Source organism: Cygnus olor, chromosome 3 (genome assembly GCF_009769625.2).
Source record: "Cygnus olor isolate bCygOlo1 chromosome 3, bCygOlo1.pri.v2, whole genome shotgun sequence".
In the NCBI taxonomy this organism is placed as follows: domain Eukaryota; kingdom Metazoa; phylum Chordata; class Aves; order Anseriformes; family Anatidae; genus Cygnus; species Cygnus olor.
Window position 1 is genome coordinate 112,221,261 of NC_049171.1, and position 12,251 is coordinate 112,233,511.

The following is a 12,251-nucleotide window of genomic DNA, read 5'->3' on the forward strand; positions in this document are numbered from 1 at the left end:
GAAGTTATGCTGCAGACGAAGCTCATAGGGTGAGATACCATCTTTGTGAAGGAAAGGCAAGAAAATGAGCTGCTCCATTTCTCTCGTAATGCCTTCCGGCATGGCCCTCTGCTTGATGGGCTGAGTTTCGACTGTCTTTTCTAAATCTCATGCAGTACGAAGAAGTGTACTGTTTTCACCATCTTTCCCCAGCTCAAAAAAAAAAAAAGGAGGATTCAATGTGTATTGATCACGACATTATTTATTACATGTGTTTTCAGGCTTACTACATGAGGTCAAGGGAACCAGGAGCAATGGTGCTAATCACCGAGCTTCCAGTCCTGCTCTAACAACTTTACTGTTGTCATTTGCATGTAATTAACATTTATCATGGTATTTTAAAAGATCACATTAATCAGCTAGGAAGATTTATGGTATTTTCCAGGATCTTTACCATCAACATTCACAATTAATTATTTTGGTATTTGATTGTACACTTTTTTTCTTGGCAGATCAATAAGGCCAAAGGTAACACTTCAGTGGCAACAGTTTTTCTCCCTCTCTGCTTTCTTGCTAGATCAAAAAAACTGTGGAACCTCTTGGCCACAGACTCTTGTATTTATTGTGATTTCTTTTCTTCTGTTAGCCTCCTAATCCTATCTAAAAATTGAGCTGAAAAATAGTGGTCATTTGATACATAATACTGCAGTCAGGTTCCTAACCCGGACAGATGTCTGTTACTGCAGTTGCTTTTATAAAATTGCTTGTTCCACTTTATTCCTGATAGTGCTTTAATTCCTGATGAATTATTTTCTTTTGTATGTGTAGGTTTTTAAGTTCAGGAAATTAACATCCATCCGCATATTTTGATTCTTTGTTGTATAATTCGCTGGTTCACTTTTGCCTATTGCTCTTTGCAGTCTTCATTACTGCTGGCATTTCTTGGCCATTATTCTCTGTATAATTGACAAAATATTGATAATACTCCTAACCTTATGTCAAGACAGCAAATGTTATGGCCAATAGGTTTATCTCTCTGCTATCTTCCATGCACCACAAGACTTCTCAGTATCCTTTTGGCACTCTTAAAATTTGTGCAGCCTCATCTTTACCCATTTTTTTCACGACCCAAGTGGGATACTAAATCTAGCTTAATTCTAAATCTCACTAAATCTCAGCGATAAATGTTACAAGATCAATTTTTTCCTCTGGTTGCATTACCATACAGTGTGCAGAGCGTATATGTAAGTATTCCTTTGAGTCATAACTTCCATTCATATTTCTTTCATAGTTCTGAACATTTATGTAGCACTGCATAAACTGCAATGACTGGAGATATGAGCTGAATAGTTCAGGTATGGGAGTGCAATTTTTTGGTAGTGGGAGCCATGTTGGAAGGATTCCTAAGAGAAATGAATTTTAGCCAGATCTTAGAGAAGAGAAGGGGAGCATCTGGTTCACCAGTGATCCATATGGAACAATGATTTGGAGGGTCTTTTCATCGCTGAATCTTTCTATGCTTAAATCACAATTTTATCTAGGGCATCTGTCCTACAATGTTGTTGAATTGTAGGCTGCTCACAGTGTTGAGACCATCTACCCAAGTAACATAACTGTGATGTAAAGAAGTGCTGCAATTCCATTTTACGAACAGGGAAACAATACACCCACCTACACCGCAACAGATGCAGATCAAGCACTGCTCAGTAGCAATAAAACAGAAGATGTTAAATGTCTTGGGGTATTGAAAACTTCGTAGGAGAGGCATCTGCTTTCAGCTGGGGGCTCAGCCCTGCCAATACAAATGCCAGATACTTAAGGGAAAATATATTAACACCTTCATTAATGAGAAAGATTGCAAGGTTTACTGAGAGGTACAAGCTTGCAATTAAAGCAACAACAAACTCAGAGGCAGTGATGCCTTCTATTCAAATGGTGTCAGAACTGGTAAGTCCAAAGAAGCATATCCAGACGTAGTCACAGGCACCTGAGCCATTTTCTTCAGCCCCTGAAGTCTTTAGTACTGGGAGTTAGATGTGTGTGTGACCGTTGATCTATTATTTCACAGATGTGATATTTCAGTCCTGCAGTTCCTGCCCTTGGGTCTGCTTCTACGAGGCCTATTTTAGGACTGGCTTTTGAAATTTTATGTTTCGTAGTGCGGGGTAGAAGGATGCTTTTCGTACGTTTATCAAAAGGAGAATCTCTCCTACTTAGACATGAAAGAAAAGAGGAAAATGTCTTTCCAGCGTAGCATATGATTTAAAAGTTCACAAGAAGAAAGTTCTCAGAAAGCCCATTCAACTTATCAAAACCACTATCTGCAGAATTTGCTCTAAAAGCTGTGTAAACTCTGAGTTAATTAACTCAGAGATAATTGACAAGCCAAGTGATGTGTTACTGTGGCTACACAGCTACAATGGTGTGGGGGTAACTCAAGTATGCTTACTTCAATGATGGCACTGTGGAGATATTCACTAAGTTTATCAAAGCTGTAAGTCTCTTCTGGATACTGTAAATTTATCCAATTTCCTCTGTTTCACATTATAAAGTATATTTTCTGGAATCTGAATACCTGAATGCCTGCCTCTGAAACCGTCCCAAGATGGCAGCAGCATAAGCGCTAGAGCTATTCCCATGTAGTAATTCCTCGTTTCAGTTAGACAGTCATCTACTTAAACAAGGGGATTAATGAAGGGAAGAGGTTAATGAGGACAAAAGGTGGAAATGATTTGTGTAACAGGTTTGTACATTGTTGAAAAAGTTAAAATAAAATAACTTGTCTTTATTCCCATTATTTATTTCTTTTTACCTTAAATGCTATATTTTAAGGAAAACTAGTATTTCCATGAAATTTTTCAGTTCTTTGAAACGTTTAATTATTCTTGAATGCCTTGATGGTAAGTCTTCAGTCAGCTCTGACTATTGATCAAGTGGCTGAAAGCCAAGAGTTATTTACTGCCGAAGTGTTACTTAGGCCATAGTACACAATCAAGGGTTTTATCCCAATTATACCCTTTGGGATGATAACTTTGGAGGAAGATAGTGCCATTTGAATCCATAAATAATGCACTTCACCATCTTAATGTTGCGAACGGGGGCACTTGCGCTGAGTAACTGCAGACTGCTGAGAAATGGCTTTGGGGAGATTTTCAAAGATGCTGTGAAGGAGGCAGGCATCTGACTTCTGGAAGTCAGGTGACAAGTGGGTGTCGTCTGAGCGCAAACATACCTGATGCCTGGTTGCTTCTGTATTGCTGCTTTTTGCTGAGGACTGCCATCGCCTCGTGGTCTTTCACTGCTCTGGAGCAAAGCAGGGACTCAGAGTCACAGCTGCTGTGTGGACTTCCATGTGTCCTGGTGAAGGGCACTAACAGCCTTTGTCTTGCTAGACTTGTGTCTTTTTGCACATCCCTGCAGGCTGATAGTGTTACAGGAAAGGAAACTTCCCTGGGCTGCTTCCCTCCTTGCTCAGAGCAGCCCTGTGTCGTGGTGGAGATGCAGTTATCCCCGTGTCAGGCAAGTCACTCGCATCATCTTCTCACAGACAGACCTCAGGGCTTCACAGAGCACCATCCCCCTCCGGAGGTGGTTGCTTTCCCCTGCCCATGCTCCTGGCTTTCTGGGGGTCATAAGCTACTAGTAGTAGTATAGTCTTTTTGCTGGCATATCTGAAGTAGCGTACACAGTATTTCTTGAATGCAAATATAGGATGCACATTCTACTTTGCTTTTCAGACACTACCATTTATAGTGAGGTACTGAAAACTCTTTGAAATTTCGTTACCTGGAATTGTCAATAAATGAAATAACAAAAGGCTAGTAAAAACTTCTACCAGGGATGCCATATAGGAAATAAATTTTACACCTGTTGTTATAATTTTTAAAAACAATGTTCATATTCAGTTTGTAATTTCTTATCTGGTTTTACTTTATATCGATCAACCAAAGCTTGGTATTGATGAGATCTATACAAAAACAAGAGGAAGTGTTTTGTTTGTTTTGTTGTGTAGGTTAAGGTAAAGCTTTTCTGCTTATGGACACTAAGAGAAATTTGCAAATGGAAGAGCCCAAGCAAGACCTTACTTTCAGAAGTCCTGATCATCCCCTAGTCCCACTGAAATGAGTGGGAGCAGAGGGAAAAGCAGTGAGAAACACTTTATTTTTCTGTGACCATAGATATGTTTATGAAGGACTGAAATGAGGCTTTAATCATTTTAGTTCTCTTTCTGCAGATTACTTCGAGCTGTGTCACGCTGAGCATGTGAGTGGGTGCCTGAGAGTGCAGGAAAGCAACAGCTTTGTGCCCTGAAGCACTCTCCTTTCCAGACACAGCACAGCTGTAATTCCCAAGAATTATTTCAGAATCGCCTCAGTCCCTGGTATTTTGTTTTCCTCCATGACATTCTTAAAGAAATGCTAGCAGTTTCTTCCAAGCTTTTTTATAAATTTCTTGTTAGTGAAGATATGAGGACAGGTTTTCCACTTATCTCTTTTCCACTTCTCTTAACTAGTATTTCTGACGTTGGCCTCATTTCACGTGTTCAGAAGTTACAAAGAAAGTTTAGGAATTATCTGGAAAACCAAGACAAGTGTTGGGTTGATTTACGACACTGTGTCTGTTCGCATCTCCAGGTATACTGCATTCGTAGGCCGAGTTATTACCTATTTCTAGCTAAAATATTCATGGAGTATCTCTGAACGGTTTCAGAAGTCATTCATTATAGATTCAGGTTGTGGCTAGCAGTCTGTATTTACACTTGACTTGATGCACAGCAGGAAAACTTCTCCGCAGCTCAAGAGAGAGAGTAAACCCAGATGCTGCAAACACAGGCAAGGTGCGGTTCAGACATAATCCCCTGTGGAAAACTCTTTGCTCCCTTCCTGTGCTCTTCCCTCTGGTCCGTGGTCCTTGCTGGATCCTCCTCGTATGGCCAAGCACGAACTTCAGGGACAAATGAAGTCTTCTGGAGCAGGAAAGTGCAAAAAGAGAGAGTAAAATAACAAGGTAAAAAACAACTGGTATCAGGGGACAACAAATAACAACAATAAAGAGGACAGAGAGCAGCCCACCTCTGTGTTCACAATTAGAGGGTATTGACCTATGCAGGCCTTCACTTTGACCTCTTTTATCTGCTTTTTATCTGCTTTGTTCTGTGTTGGATTACGATTGCCGAATTTCCCTCGGTGCTGAGCAGACTGCCAGCCTGCAGAGGGCTGTAGCAAAAGCCCATGATTCTGCCGAGATGCCTGTTGGGAGAGCCGTGAGTGGTGCAGCAGGGCAGTAGTACCACATTTCTACCCACACTAGTCACTCTGTTTTTATTCACAGTCTTCTCATCAGCTTGTCTTCCTGACATCAAGATGCATCACCCAGATACAGTCTTCCTCGTAGGTAACTTTTTCTCCACTACTAATATTGTGCTTCTCAAATCCTCCACAGCCAGGAGGCTCCCCAGGGAGCCCTTTGTGGACCGAAGGGTATCCCTAAGGGTCCCTCTATTTTGGGGGATGCTAATGGGGCACAGGACCTCCCATCTGCTCTCAGCATTGTCTCTTCGGGTTCTGCTCGATGGTTTCCCAAACTCTGGGGCATCTCCTTTGCTCACAGTTTGAGAAGTGAAAGGCTGAGTGAGCCCCTAGATTAACATTTTCTGAAGGTGATGGGAGAGGAGGGGCTGCTGGGAAATAGGTAGCGTGAGGTTTTCTCAAAGTTCTGCTTTTCCAGTATCTGTTCTGTGCATCTCACGCCTTGGGGCTGATAGTCCTGACCTGTTTGTGACTCCTGAATTCACAGAAAGGTTTTAAAGTACGTTTTGCAAGTGGCTTATTGGGTAGAAATCATTAAAGAGACTTGAAGGGTGCTTTTCAAGAACACTCCTATGTGTACCCGTAATAATGGTTTCAGTTACCTTTTAAATTGCTCAATATAATGACGGAGTCAGTGGCTCAGAGGGAACAAGTGAAAGGTGTTTTCTACCTGTCTTTCAGCACAATAGAAGTATTGTAGAGGAATTGCATATAAATTTCCCCAATTCCCCAGGTTTGCCTGTTACTTTGATTAATTATCTGTTACTTTAACAAACCAAAAGCTGTGCCCCTATGCAAGGTCCTGCAAACTAGAGCTAACCACAAAAGCTTGGATTAAATGGATTTTAGCCAGCTATTGCTTCAAAAGAAAATGAACCATTCTTGATTACTTCTCTTTGGGCACAGGTACTTGCAAGTCATAAAGAAACAAGGGAAGAAATTAATTTCAGTTGAGGCATCCGAAACTCTAATCTTCTAGACAGGTGATTGTTGCTGAGGCCGTGAGGGATCTGTATTATGGTTATCTGTTACCATTTGTCCTACAGAAGCAGCTAAAAGCCTCGACTGAGATGAAAAGCCAAGTTCTGTGCTAACACCTTGAGAGACAGCGGCTACCCTATCAGATTTATGGCTTAAGCAGAGATGGGCAAATAACACAGCAAATGTGCAAGGAGCCTGTGGGGAACATGGAGATATTTCCTGTGTGGAAACATGGCCTGCTGAAGAGCTGAGTGCCCCTTGGGAGGTGGTTTGGCACCTTTGGTTTCCATCTACCAACATTTCTCACAGTGCTGCTGAGGTACATTGTGCCATGATGCTGTGCTTACCGCTGCAGGAAAGGGAGTTGGAGGGTTGACTCTGTAAACGCCTCCCTCCTCCAAAAGTGAAAACTGCAGCTTGCTGCCATCACTTTTTCACTTCTGCTTCCACTGATTTAAAATCTAGACAAAGTGTTTGTCTGCTCCGGGGCTCTAATTAGCTTTTAGGTGCTAGCACTTGAAAGATGACTGTAATGTTTTCCAGTTTCACGTGGGATGTCAGAGGGGTTCTCTGTCAGACAGCTGCTAGGAAGGTGTTACCATTTAGGAGTGGGTGATATTCATTTTGATTTTTATCACACCAGAAAAATCCACAAGTTAGCTCATTCGGAGTGAGTGAGAGAAGCATCAGTGATTAGTCGTGCCTGAAATAGGTCTAGTATTTGAATCTGACTGTAATTGCTCGCTTGCTTTTATCCTGTGCTTGTGGGCCACTTCATACCTGCATAACATTATAGCTCAAACAAACAAACAAATTGCTTCTCCTTGCACTGGGAAAGCACTGCAGAAAGCTGTGAGGAAGGGTGTGGACTTGCATCAACCTGAGGAAGATGTTTTTCTCTTCTAGTGTGAATGTTAGTTTTCAGATGGTAATTACCATTGTAAACTGTTTTATTCACCTACTGCTGGATGGCAAAATAAACACGAAGAAATAATAAAGCAGCTGAGACCAGATGAAAAAACTGTAAAGATGGAGTGAAAGGCATAAATCTAAACTGTGTATGAGGAGTTTTTTTCTTCAAGAGAAATACTTGGAAACTGGAGAAGAAAAAAAATCAAAATGCCCAAAGCTTTTGTATTGAGTAAGAATTAATTTGAACCACTAACCAGACTTGAAAGATTGTCTTTTACTGAATTGAATAAATGCTTCAGGGTTTGTTTGTTTGTTTTCCATCTATTATTGCTTTGACTTTGGTTAGCAAGGACAGTGAAATGCAAGACATTTAACTAAAGTCTGTTCCCATGAGATAACCAGCTTGCTTACTCAGTTTCAATTTTTATATAGTGTGGAAAAAGCCAGCTGTGCTCACCTTGTCGTATTTAGTTGATATGTATTACTGAACTATCTTTTGCTACATACTGCTCTCAATAGAACTTGGTCCCTGGTGACCAACACACTCTATAGTTTAAAATGGTTCTGAAAACACACATGGAGCTTCTGAACCCTGGGGATCGCTCCAGGTTAGCAAGAAGAAATATCCATTTGTGTGTTTTCAACTTCACATCTACAAAAACATCTAGGTGCAGACAGTATAATTCATTATGTTAATGACTCAGCTTGACAGAGAGGAGGTATTCACCTTCTTAGTGTGATGATTTTCTGATGTGGTTCTTTGCCCAGCTCCAGGAAGTCCTGCTAGATTTGCAAAGGTATAAACTGTGACCACAGTTTAGCTTCAGATCTCTGAGCTAGTGTCTCAAACTGATCTTGATCCCTTTCCTTTAGCAGAATGCAAATAGGTTAATTGATCATCTGCCTTATTTCTTACAGAAAGACTGCTTGCTTGTGTGAAGTGATCTATCACTTCGTTACCCTGTGGTGATCCGACAAAAGGAGTAGAGCTAGACATTTCTCATCCATTTATATTTAATTAGAAATAGCCATTAGCAAGTTTGGGACTTTCAATAATTATGTATTTCCTGGTTGCATTTATTTTTCCTTATGATTGCTTTCCTGTAACTCCTATATTAACCAGTAATGATATACTAATTGATTGTGAGGTTGCAAATAGATGGTCAGAGCTGGTGAGTGCTTTTGATTCAGTAAAGTAACAACAGGACTTCTGATAACTGAGACATGCTGCATAATACCAAATTTTTATGTGTTTACTCATACTAATTACACACTTTTGTTTTGGTACTTCAAATGGCCTTAATGGACCCTAATAACTGTCTTGGAATAACATATTTCTCCTGAATGCCACTTAGAGTGTCAGAATCCCAGCCTAAACTGCCTGCTCCCCAGATTTGCCCTATCTAGAAAGTTCATTAAAACATTGAATTCAATTCTCATAAATTTTAGAACAGTGCATTTTTATTTCAGTAAATGCTAAGCACCACAAAGAGGTACGTTGCTGTTAGTTACTCCAAATCAGATGGGTTTGGATACCCATCAAAAATAATTTGCGCTCATTTTAAAATAGTGTGATAATGAATTGCATTAATTGTTAATGTTCACTTTCAGTGTCATTACAGAACACATCCTAAATCCTTCCCCACAGGAAAACTAATTGGCAGTACGCACTAAGAAAAGAAATTCAAGAAGACTGAGTACAATTACTTTTTGTAATGGCTCAGGTCCCATTACTTACTTATGAGAGTGATTTTGCTCCTGCTTTCACCTGATGGTTTCTGCTCACAAACCACACTGATAACTGTTTCCAGGAGCAGTTGAAATAGAGCTGTCCATTATGAACCTGTTTGGAAGGGCTGAAATTCACTAAAGCAAAATCAAGAATGTTAAAAATGTTATGTTTTTGCTAGAGGTCTAAAATTTCAGAGGTAAATAATACGTTCATTGTAAACAACTTCTCTAAAACAGTTTAGGCCTATGAAAATCTTTTGCAGAAGCTCAAGTTAGATCCCTGGTTGACTGTACTTACACCCTGCCTGTCTGAATTGATGCTGGTCATCAGAAAGAAAAAGCCTGGGGAAAACAGTGAAATGTGAATGTGAGAGGCTTCTGAAAGCAACTCCTTGTATGGAACTGCCAGATCCAACTTACAAACTTCTCTGCAAACCAGAGGTCAGTCATTTGGGAGGGCAGACGGGTAAGGGAAAAGACTGAATGACATTTGGAAAAGGAAGAGAAGGTAGAGTAATGAAACAGTGGATGAAGGAAAATAAAAACAAAAGATGAAAAGATTAAGGTTCCAAGAGAAAAATGAGTGCCATGAGTACAGAACTCTTACACAGCCGACAGGTACCTTTAAGGCAAGGATTTTTGTCCCTTCAATTAGATGACAGAGGAGAACTGTATGAAGTAAGTAACTAAAGAGGCAAGTATGGGTGAACACTCCCAGAAAGTATTGTAAGGTCTCTTCCTTGTGGAGAAAATACAAGGCAAATTTGCCTGCTAGCTGCCTGGTGGCAGGACAGACAGGCAAATTCAGAAAACTGCCTTAAAACAGCAGGGCCGTAGGCTGCTCTGGAGTGTTGGCCTTCACATTAGTTCCTGTTGAAACTGGTACACTTTCCAGGACGGAATTAGATATTTGCAGAGCAGGCCAATATAATCTTTCTTTTATTTGGTTGCTTATTATCATTTATTAGCTTTTATTAACACACACAAAACCTGTGTGTTCCTGTCTGCGGATCAACTACCCTGAAAGCATAGCAGTCAGCAACACAGCAAGACAGGCGTGCCTCACTGCTGGTAGTTAACAGAGTCATGCTGGTGCCTAATTGCTTGTTATGGTTCAAACATTTGTTTGCAGACTGCCTGAGGAGCTGTAGACAGGGACACCAGCTACCAGATCCTTGGCGATCAAAGTCTTGCTGCCTGTCAGGATAGCAGATGCTGGCGTAGGCTGCATCTTATTAAGGGAGCCTCGTCAGAGTAGTCAGCCTGCAGACAGGATATCTACTACAAACAGCAACAATTCATGGGTAGGTGCATATGAAAATCTCTTCAGTCTTTTGCAGCCGATTTACGCTATCTGAAGGCCCCGCATATTCTTGATCTAGATGATTATTTGTACTCAATAGGTTAAATTCGGAGTAGGGTATGAGTTAACTGAAAGAAATGGGGCATATTCAGTAGGTGATGTACTGGCACACCATTGAGTTTGTGAATACACAGAAGTGGCTCATATGTGTAACTCGAAGGCATTCCTACTTAATTTTGGAAAAATGACACCTGGAAGATAAATGACCAAAGGAGACAGAATCAGCAATCAACAGTGAACACTTTCTCCAGTATGTACCATGATCAGATTTCAAGTAGGCTGCAACTAACCAGACATCATAAAGGCTTTAGCAAAGGTGTGAGTAACGCTGAAGCTCTGCACCATGAGCAGCACAGTTTTGTTAACAAAGGAGAGGTCAGTAAGAGCTGCAGGTGTTCACTATCTTGTGGGGTCTGGCTTAGGTGCAGCTTTGGAACAAGCAGACCAAATTCACTCAAGGGATTGACCTTTTTCCAGCACCAGCAGCCGTGCCTTCTCGTGCCAGAAGGCAAATATGTACTGTTTAAAGATGCCAGGCACATAATACATGTAAGATACTTTGCTCTTCAAAATAAACACAAACATTACAAGAGAGGACTGGAGCTGATAGTTATTCAGATGTTGGCCTGGTAGAAAATCATTTATTTTCCACTTCAACTTAGTGCTCTGGAACCTCGATATGCCTAGTTTCTGCTGTTATTACAGGCTGAGCTCAATGTGAGTGTGTGCTTATGCCTACACTGAAACAGCGCAGAGGTACTACTACTGGAAACACCATCAGGCCCTCAAGATGTGCTAATACCTGTTTTCACATTTTCAACACCTTTCATTGGTGACATGATATACCTAAGGCGTAACTCAGCCAAGAATTTACTGGAGGATGGTAAAAGTATCACAGGGTACCTGTTCTCATACTTCTTTGTGGTATACAGAATAATGGACTATTGGCCTGTGAGCCCTTTTTTGTCCTTAGTTGCACTCATGGTCAAAGCACTCACAGCCTGTCTCTCCTGAGAACATCAATAATGCTTTGCTGTTGACAGCAGCTGAGGACAACAGCAGAACAAAATATGAAGCATGTCCATTAAAGCACAGGACACAGAGTGACGGGCAGATAAATGGCTCAATTCAGCCTGCAAATTTCAGAGAACTCCCACAGGAAGCTACTCCTCCCACCAGAGCTGCAGCTTTGGGATGGAACTCTTTGTTTTACACTGCATGTGAGAAATATGGGTTTTATAAATCAGATCTCTCCCACCAGATGACCCAGTGGCCCTGTCCTGAGGGTTTGATCCTCCAAAAGGACCCACAAGGGAGCTCCAGTTTGACTGCTAGGTCCTAGCAGCGTTGAGGCTGCAGATTCTACACTTACAGTTCATGGTAAGGAATTTAGTGGTAAATAAGAAATTGCAAATTCATTTCCTTCCTCATGAAAAAAAGAATTTCAGTTGGCTTTCCTCCCTCTCCTTCCTTGGATGGCTGCATCGAATGGAAACGTTCTGCCTTAGAAATAGCATCTTCCAGCAGATCTGACAGTACTGTCAAGTTTTTATCAAAAAAGAGCCCTTGGCATAGATGAGAGAGCTTAGCTGTACCACTAGCCAGACAACCTCATGTGCCTTCTGCTCTGCCTTTGGTACCTCTTGCCACACCTTTTGACCACATTTCAGCTAATGCAGCTATGAATTTATCAATGAAACATCGCTCAGACAGCGCATCTGGCACCAGGAGATTGATCTGAGCCTGTTCAGTTCACAGAAGGGAAAAAAAGTGTAGGGCTGCTGCAAAAGTTATAGCTGATATACCAAAGGAGAGGGAAAAAAGAAGATCCTCAGTATGGGAAGGGGGACTGGGGAAACTGAGCTGAGCCAAAGACTCAGGGAGAATCATAGAAATACAGAATGTCTTGGGTGGGAAGGGACTTTAAAGATCACCTGGTTCTAACCCCACTGTCATGGGCAGGGATGCCACCCACT

General features: G+C 41.2%; 1 long non-coding RNA gene across 1 annotated transcript in view; it reads left to right on the plus strand.

The window, feature by feature from the left end:
• The window catches only part of LOC121068127, a 60,541-nt gene extending 48,885 nt beyond the window's left edge, over positions 1–11,656 (plus strand). The window contains exons 7-8 of the long non-coding RNA XR_005818636.1: positions 9,176–9,353; positions 11,537–11,656. This is a non-coding gene — a long non-coding RNA (uncharacterized LOC121068127). The remainder of the gene's footprint in view (positions 1–9,175; positions 9,354–11,536) is intronic.
• The last annotated feature ends 595 nt before the right edge of the window (positions 11,657–12,251 follow it).